The sequence below is a fragment of the Echeneis naucrates genome, chromosome 13 (genome assembly GCF_900963305.1).
Source record: "Echeneis naucrates chromosome 13, fEcheNa1.1, whole genome shotgun sequence".
Taxonomy (NCBI): Eukaryota; Metazoa; Chordata; class Actinopteri; order Carangiformes; family Echeneidae; genus Echeneis; species Echeneis naucrates.
In genome coordinates this window covers 1,271,906-1,281,172 of record NC_042523.1, presented here as the reverse complement: position 1 = coordinate 1,281,172, position 9,267 = coordinate 1,271,906, and positions in this window count along the sequence as shown.

The following is a 9,267-nucleotide window of genomic DNA, read 5'->3' as shown; positions in this document are numbered from 1 at the left end:
TTTTATGATAGCACCTCTTGTCATAGATGTAGGATGATGGTAGAAATGGAGGCGAAAATTAATGAGTTAGAATCCTGGCTCTGCACTTTAGCTAGCCCAACCTATGCTAGTGTAGCTAGCCCCCCGTAGCCGGTGCGGGCCAACCTAGACGAGCTCATACGACAGTTAAGATAGTTCCCTCCCCCCCAGTGGCTCCCGGGCAGCCGGGATCTAGTCAGGGCAGCTGGGTGACTGTCCGAGACAAGAGGCATAGTCGTAGGCAGCAGCCCCCAGTTCACCACAGACCAGTTCACGTTTCCAACAGGTTCTCCCCTCTAAGCGACACACCCGCTGAAAAGCTGACTCTAGTGATTGGTGATTCTATTCTGAGGAACGTGAGGAGGTGGGGTGGCTGCAATATTTCGAATCTCGACAATGCCGCCCCTCTCAAAAAGAAAGTATTCAATCTGAGGAGGATGGCTCCCTGGTATAGTTACCAAATCCGTGCCTTGAAGCAAACATCAAGGAAATTAGAAAGAAACTGGCGTTCAAGTAAGTCAGAAGAGCCTCACAGAGCCTGGAAAGATAGCCTAAAAACATATAAAAAAGCTCTCCGCAGAAGTTCATGTTACTCAGCCAGGCTGACAGCCAGGCTGACAGAGAACCATATCTCAGTTGAACCAGTGATCCCCTTAGCTCTAAGCAGTGATGATTTTATTAACTTTTTTACAGAGAAAATTCTCACGATCAGAGAAAGAATTTATCAGCTCTTGCCTACGTTAGATAAAAATCCCCTACTGAATACGGCAACTCCTGAATCAGCTGCGACGCCTCTTTTACATCTGGAATCATTCTCACCTCTGAATCTCTCAGTGCTAGCTTCAATTGTTTCATCATCCAGACCGTCAACCTGTCTATTAGACCCAGAACCAACTAGCCTCTTTAAAGAGATCTTTTATTTAATTGAGCCGTTCATTCTAGATCTGGTTAATCTGACTTTATTTCTGGGTTATCTACCTCAGGCACTTAAGACTGCGGTCATCAAACCCCAGCTTAAAAAGCCTAATCTTGATCCAGATGTTTTGGCAAACTATAGACCCATATCGAACCTTCCATTTATTTCTAAAATCATTGAGAAAGCTGTAGTAAAACAACTACACGAGCATCTGGATGGGAACAGTTTGTTTGAAGAGTTTCAGTCAGGATTTAGAGCCCATCATAGCACAGAAACAGCGCTGGTTAAAGTCTCCAATGACATTCTAATGGCCTCAGACAATGGATCAGCCTCCATACTTCTCCTTCTAGATCTTAGTGCTGCATTCGACACCATAGATCATAATATTTTGCTACAGAGAGACTGGAACATGAAATTGGAATTAAAGGAACTGCACTAAGGTGGTTCAAATCCTACTTATCAGATAGACATCAGTTTGTTCATGTAAGCAACAGCTCCTCCTCATGTACTGTAGTCAGTCATGGAGTCCCTCAGGGTTCGGTACTTGGACCAATCCTCTTTACGCTTTATCTGCTTCCTCTAGGCAACATTATCAGGAAACACAGCATCAACTTCCATTGCTACGCAGACGATACTCAGCTGTACCTATCAATGAAGCCAAATGAAGTCACTCAGATAGTCAGACTGCAGGCATGTCTTGAAGACATAAAAGTCTGGATGACTGGTAATTTTTTACTTCTCAACTCTGACAAAACAGATGTTATTGTACTCGGTCCTAAGCACCTCAGAAAAATACTATCTAATCATCTCATCAGTCTGGACGGCATTACTTTGGCTTCCAGCTCCACTGTAAGAAACCTTGGAGTCATTTTTGACCAGGACATGTCCTTTGTCCCTCACATAAAACAAGTTAATCGGGCAGCTTTCTTCCACCTGAGAAACATTAGGAAAATCAGAAACATCCTCTCTCAGGATGATGCAGAAAAACTAGTCCATTCATTTGTAACTTCTAGGCTGGACTACTGTAACTCATTACTATCTGGATGTCCAAACAAATCTCTAAAAGGCCTTCACTTAATTCAGAACGCTGCTGCACGAATATTAACAGGAACTAGGAAAAGAGATCATATCTCTCCTGTGTTAGCTGCTCTTCATTGGCTGCCAGTAAAATATAGAGTAGAATTCAAAATCCTTCTTTTAACATATCAAGCTCTTAATGGCCAAGCTCCATCATATCTCAGAGAGCTCATAGTTCCTTACTGTCCTAGCAGGCCACTCCGCTCTCTAGATGGAGGTTTACTTGTGCTTCCTAGACTCTCCAAGAGTAAATCTGGAGGCAGATCGTTCAGTTATCAGGATCCTCTTCTATGGAACCAACTTCCAGCATCGGTCCAGGGAGCGGACTCTTTAGTAATTTTCAAGACCAGGCTTAAAACTTTCCTGTATGACAGAGTTAAAAAGTTAAAGTCCTCTACTCTTTAGCTATGCTGCTATAGGCCTAGGCTGCTGGGGGAAGGACTGAGCTTCTCTCTCTCTCCCCCTCTCCCTCCCTCCTTGGATGCACTGATAAGAACCATCCTTCTTAAAAAAAACACAGTTTCACCCAGTTCTAAGCAATTATACTGCATTTACTAACCATGTTCTGCCAAAGTCTCTGTCTCTCCCAGTTCCTCACCTCTCTCTCCCTGTCCTCATACTGCAGGTGGTGACTCATCGCCATCTCATGTTCCTGCAACACCTGCTGGTCCCATATTTCATGAATTCTGCACTACAGCTCAACTCCATGAACTTCATGCAGCAACATGTTCCTGCCTACACACCCCCCCCCCCCCCCTCCAATGCCTGTCTCTCTCCCCCCCACACTCTCAACCCAACCGGTCGAGGCAGATGGGTGCCCCCCTTGAGCCTGGTTCTGCTCGAGGTTTCTGCCTCTTAAAGGAAGTTTTTCCTTGCCACTGTTGCCACGTGCTTGCTCATCGGGGGATCTGTTGCGTCTCTTTAAATAAATTTATAAAGAGCTTGGTCTAGACCTGCTCTATATGTAAAGTGCCTTGATGTAACTTTGTTATGATTTGGTGCTATACAAATAAATCTAATTTGATTTGATTTGATTTGAAATAGTGAAATAAACTCCAACAGGACATAATATAACCAGCTCACTTTATGTTTTCCTGCGTATTACACAGCTGCTAATTAGTGAAATGACTAATTTTCAAATAAAAAAAAAAAAACAAAACAGACCTTAGACTGCAGTGACTCCAGTTAGAAGATCAATGATAGATATTGGATCTATTTTATATGTACAGTAAATGTGTTATGTACTTAACCTTAATGTGAAGGATGAAAATTCTTTACATCTCTGGCTACTTTTCTCACTTTACTTTTTAAGGTTTCCTAAAGACAATATTTTTTGGAGACAATGGGAACTGGCAGTGAAACATGAAGGTTTTGTGACAAGTGAGAGGTCCTTGCTCTTCAGTGAGCACTTTAAGGCAGAGGATTTTGACAGGACAGGTCAGATTGTCCGGCTGAGACATGGAATGAAACAGTTTGTCTTTAACTTCCCATCTCATTTACAAAAGGTAAATGTGCCATTTGGCTAAACTATTCATTCATTCATGTCCATGATTCATATGTCTGTAAGCATTTGATAACAACTGAATGCCACACTTTTCTAAAAATTGTTTCTGTCTGCATGGAAAAAAATACAGTACACTTTCTAATGCTTAAAACTTTTTTTTAAATCTTGTATCGAGGAAAGCTGAAGAGAGCCTGCCATTGGACTTGCCTCAGCCTTTCCATGAAGCTGAACCTCAGTCTATTATTGTCAGTATCTGCATGTAATATTTCTCAAACACATGAGAGCATCAAGGTCCTGATCATATTAAAACCTCTGTCGCAGTTGTTCTCTGCCACTCATTTCAGACACACTCAAAGTACACATGAGCATACTAGAGACTAGAGAGCGTTGTTAAATACATTACCCACATTAGTCCTTGTGACAGTAAAAATTACCAATCTAAAAGTTCACATCAAATCATCACATAACGCATTCTGACACATTTTGAGCTTTCAGATATGCTTTTTTCTCTGTTAAGTTTTTTCTATAAGGGTTAAAGTGTTTAAATTACTACTTTTTATTTTTACAAAGGTGGCTGACTTCGGTTGATGCTAAGCCTGGTCAAAATAAGATGATGCTGGACATGCTGGGAAGATGGACCGGACTAATTATGGATGGGTGACACTGATGCTGGATGCCGTAGCCATAAAAAAACATGTGCAATACAATCCCCAAACTCAAACAAAGGCAGGGTTTGTGGATATGGGGGATGGATTTAACGAGAGAGATGTTGCCACTGAGGCTCTCATGTTTATGGTGGTTGGCATACAGGGGCATTGGAAAGCTCCAATTGCTTACTATCTGACCAGTGCTCTCTCACCAAAAAAACTGAAAGTCTTAGTTGTTCATGCATTGGAAGAACTTCATGCTCGTGGTCTGTGAGTGATGTGCATGACAATGGATGGACGTAATAATAGTAATAATAATATAATGATAGCAATAATAGTAATCAAATGAAGCAATTATCTAAATAAAGACTTGAACACAGGCACGTCGCTCCAATCGGCAGCAGCAGTCAACACAGCGTCTATGTATCTATCTATGGGTACGCCGGGCTGAAGGTTTGCTGATGGCTGAGTCAGAGCAGGTGTGGTGTGAGCCATGGAAAAGTCCAGCGTGAGAGACAGCGACATACGTGAAATCACGCCTGGACAGGTATTGAGTCCAAGGTGAGAGTAAGGGGCAGACTATGACAAAAGTAATGTTTGCCCCTGGAGTTACTTCAGGATCTCTCTACCATGTAGTATGTACTGCTCCATCCTGTATTCACATCCTGGATCAGCTTATGCTGTGGTGTGTTTGCTCTTGTTTCAACTCCAATTTTGTATTTGCCACTTCAGTTCTCCTTAAGTGTTCCACTAAACTTTTTGCAGGACTCAGTGGAGAGACTGAGGCCCAACCATGTTTTTCTTTCAACATTAGCATTGCTGTCACCATATTCACGGGTTATGTTGTGGGACCTCTTCTTGAAACAGAGGAAGTTGTTTTTCCAGTTTATTCAGATACTCTTCAAAAGCAAGTAACACCAAACACACTACAAGCAGAAAAGGGCACAAAAAATCTCTGAAATGCTGTTTTAGACACATAGGAGTTACAATAATATCATCAGCGATCTGTTTTTGTGTGTTTTTTTTTTTTTTTTCTGCTGCTGATCTCTCTCACTCAGCAGGTCCTTGCAGAGAGGTGGGGCACACCTGCCTCTCATTGGCAATCAAGCAGCCTTTATAAACCATCCACGCTACTGTACCAGACAATTGATGTCCATGTCTCCAGTCTCTGAGGCATCACGTCTGAGACGATCCACCCTCTTGTGATTCTTATTTCTGCGTTTCTCTAGTAATTCCTCCAGTGAGGTTTTTTTTAGTCCTGGGCACTTTGAGTTCCAGCTGTTTATTAAGTCTAGTATTCCCTTCTGGTGATTCATGAATGAATCACTTTACTGACTCATGAAGCACGATTCTTGGTCCCAACTGACTCATCCCTGCTACTGCCATTTATTTGCACAGCTAACTGAAGACACCAATCAGTATATCATTACTGTGTAACTGATATTCTAACAGCACTTGTAGAAACATATCGAGCTAATTAGTAATTAGAGTAATTGTGGCAAAAGCAACAGTTCATGTTTTTTAACTGAACTCCCCGTTTCACCTAGTGAACTGTCACTATTTCCTTCCCTGCTATGAGCTGTGAACGATGGAAAAAACACTCGTTACAAAGCTAAAATCAACCCCCCTTCACTGTGAGCTTAGTGAGTCTTGTGTTTACAAGACTCACTAAGCTCGCAGTACGTAGCATCAGCAGGCAGTCGTTAACTCACCCCTCCCTCCGGGTGAGCTATAAATGGCTGCAGCTCGCGATATACTCAAGCCATAAAGATGAACGTATCACTCACTTACACAACCCCTCCCTCCTTGCAAGCTGAATCTGAAGCAGCTCGCTGTATGCACCTACTGGGTAACTGACTCAGTGACTCAAAAACTCGATTCACTTTGGTGAGTGACTCATTTAACCTCGATTCAGTAAAAAGAATCGAGTTTACCATCACTAGTTCACACGGGCTGAAGCTTCATGGTGCTTCATTTGCGCTACTGCACCATCAACCATCAAGTGGACAATGTGTGAAGCTCTGACATAATTTGTGCTTACATGATCAAATTAACAAAAAAAAAAAAAAAGTGCCTGAATTACTTGTGTTTGGGGGGGACTTTTATTCAAGAAGAGCAACTTTTCAACAGTGCTTGGCTTCAGGTGGTTTCTTTTGAAATTTCACCTGCTTTTGAAAATACGCTTTTACAGGGCGCAGATGAAGCTGAGGTACACAGAATGTTGACAGCAAGCCTATACAAGTTCTGGTGTACATTTTTATACTTTTCCCGGTATTGTAGTGGGTCTTCTGATCTCCTCACATTTTGTTCTGCATGGTATGATTTGACCTCCACAGTTGAATCCACCTGTTTCATTTCGTGTTTTTGTCTACTGCACTGTGGCGCCCAAACGATGCCACAATTTGTTTCCTGAAACAGAAAAGCTGACTGTAAGTGACTACATACAATAACAATGAATGCATACAATAAACCAATTAAAATACATTGATTACCCTGAGTCCCAGGCAGAGAAGCTTCTGATGAGAACGATATAGAGGAGGATGATGATGCTGCTGTGGAGGAGGAGGAGGATGATGAGAACGTGGTGTTACGCATGACAGCAGCACATTCTGCTGTCAGCCTCTTCTCTGTCTCCTCTCCTTTGTTGGGGCCATAGAAGCCTTTTTTTTTTTTTTAATCTGGGGTCCAGCAGTGTTGCCAGTGATGTGATGCTCTTTGATTGGTATATAAAGAGCTTGTCCTTTATTCATTTCCTCAGCCTTTCTGTCAGCTCTCTGGAGTTTGTAGGATTCCAAGATCCTCCTCCTCCTCCTCCTCCTCCAGTGCATACCGAAGCATTGTCAACTTTGGATCCTGAGACCGTTTTCTCCTCAGATAGCTCAACTGTGGCTTCATGAAATGGTGAAAAAACCTTCAGACAATCTGATTAAATCCTGATTAAATAAATTCATAAAAATACAGTAGTACAGTATATACATTAATTTAGTAAAAAAAAAAAAAAAAAAAAAAAAAAAAAAAAAAAAAAAAACTTAGGCTATCTGGCTTGGTTCACTGTTGTTGGTCTCCTTGTTTTCATGCAGCCTCAGCATTGATGAGGTGTTATTGTTGTATCCAGTTTCTTTGGGACACAACAGAAACTTCACCTTTTAAAATGGCAGAATGTGGAAGATTGTTATTAGTACAAGGGTTGTGTAATCTTTTTTTAGAATATTTAGTATAACCTATAATCACAAAATTATTATACCTTATGAGAGATCAGCTCAAAATGCTGCCAGACAGGAGAAAATCTCCTCTTTCTTGCTGGCTCCATGACCACAACAAAAAGGTAGGTTGCTATGAAAAAATACTCTTGCTCAAAAATGTTCTGCCAAATCCACAAAATGTGAGGGGAAATCCATTCCATTTCAGTGGTACCTTTATTTCCAATTTCGCCCAAAGCTGCGAATGCTTCCTGCCCGGTCACGTGGTAGGCTGGTTCACAAGGCCTTTCTTTAAGAAACCCTGAGTTTCTGCCTTCCACAAAGACAGCTGTTAGACATGGATTGCCCATTCATTCCCAATCCGATTGATATCAAAGCCCAATTTATTTGAAATGTCTTACGTGGCGAGAGAATCTTCCTTAGATGTCCCTGACATTTCCAGAGGAGTATCTGTTCGAACGCTACGGTATCATTGATCTCAGTAACATTCTCCGACCATACGTCACTAACCTCACACACTGGACGTGCGCTCACATCACAGCTAATTTTATGTGAAGAGCAAAGTTGTTTTTTTTTGCAAACGGTAGTTTTCTTTACAACATTGGTGATGAAGAGAATTATGGAAAGGCAACAGTGTGTAGAGCTGTGAGAAAAGTAACTCTGAAACGGCTGTTACCAATGATGGTAGTGTTCCTGGGACACAAACCTGTAAGAAACATCAAAGAGGAATTCCACAGGATTGCAGGTGACTGATTTTAGAAATCATATATTCTATTATTTTAAATTATATACATTCTGCTGCTCTCCCTGTTGCAGCAGACAGCGTTTCTTCTTCTTCTTCATCATCATCATCATCATCCTCCTCCTCCTCCTCCTCCTCCTCCCATGATGCAGGAAAAGAGTCTGTTTCATAACACTTTGAACAGCCATCTAAGGCAAGATCTGAGTATGGAATATTTACAGCTGCCGAATGTTTACTTTGGTTAATGTCTTTGTTTAATATCTTAAATCAATTTAAAAAAATAAAATTAAAATCAAAGTGAGGTACAATCATAGCCCAGCAAAATATGCCTTACCTTTTTGAATGAAGCTTTTAGATTTCCTTTTTAACTGCTTCCAAGTACGCTTCTCCCCTGATGGATTGTACCTAAATGAAAATCAGATTTTATTCCTATTTATAAATGTAAGCTGCGATCTCAACTCAGTTAAATGTAAAATCAATGGAATAGTACATTCAAGCTTGTGTTTGACTCGGGTAGCATTTTTTTCCTCATGCCGTTGCTTGCTGCTGCAATGGTGTTACATTTACGGCAAAACACGTGCTCATACTTTCCATAGGCCTGCATTAAAACCTCCAACTCAAGCGGGTTGAAATAAGTGGATTGCTTTTTCTTGGTTGCCATGGTGACTCGTGGTATCGGGGCTCTATTGATGGCTTTTATAGTAGTTGTGCACACGCACAACTTAAGGTGAACATACTCAGAGTTGACTGAACCAACTCAGATCAGCTATTCTGAAATTTAATACTCAGTTTCCCATCCCATTCTGAGTAAACACAAGAAACTTGTGCTACAAAAAAAATGGACCAGACTTAGTGTCTAACTCCCCAGCAACAACCTTTCGCCCTGCACTATGTGCCCTAAAGATAATATCTAACTAGGCCAGTGAGCAGTGATAGCTAACATGCAGGAGGTGGCGGACAAGCTACACAAGCAGATTCAGCAAACAAACTCACCTGAACAGTCCTATAATCAGAGAAAGAGGACAAGTCAAATCAAACCAATACAGGCAAACTCACTTGGACTAACCGCATGGTCTCAGAGAGGTTCAAACAGGTCACACCCTCCACTTAAACTTTCTCTTCCTGGATTTCTTCCTTTGCTTCTCCCAAGAGTCTGTCTATCT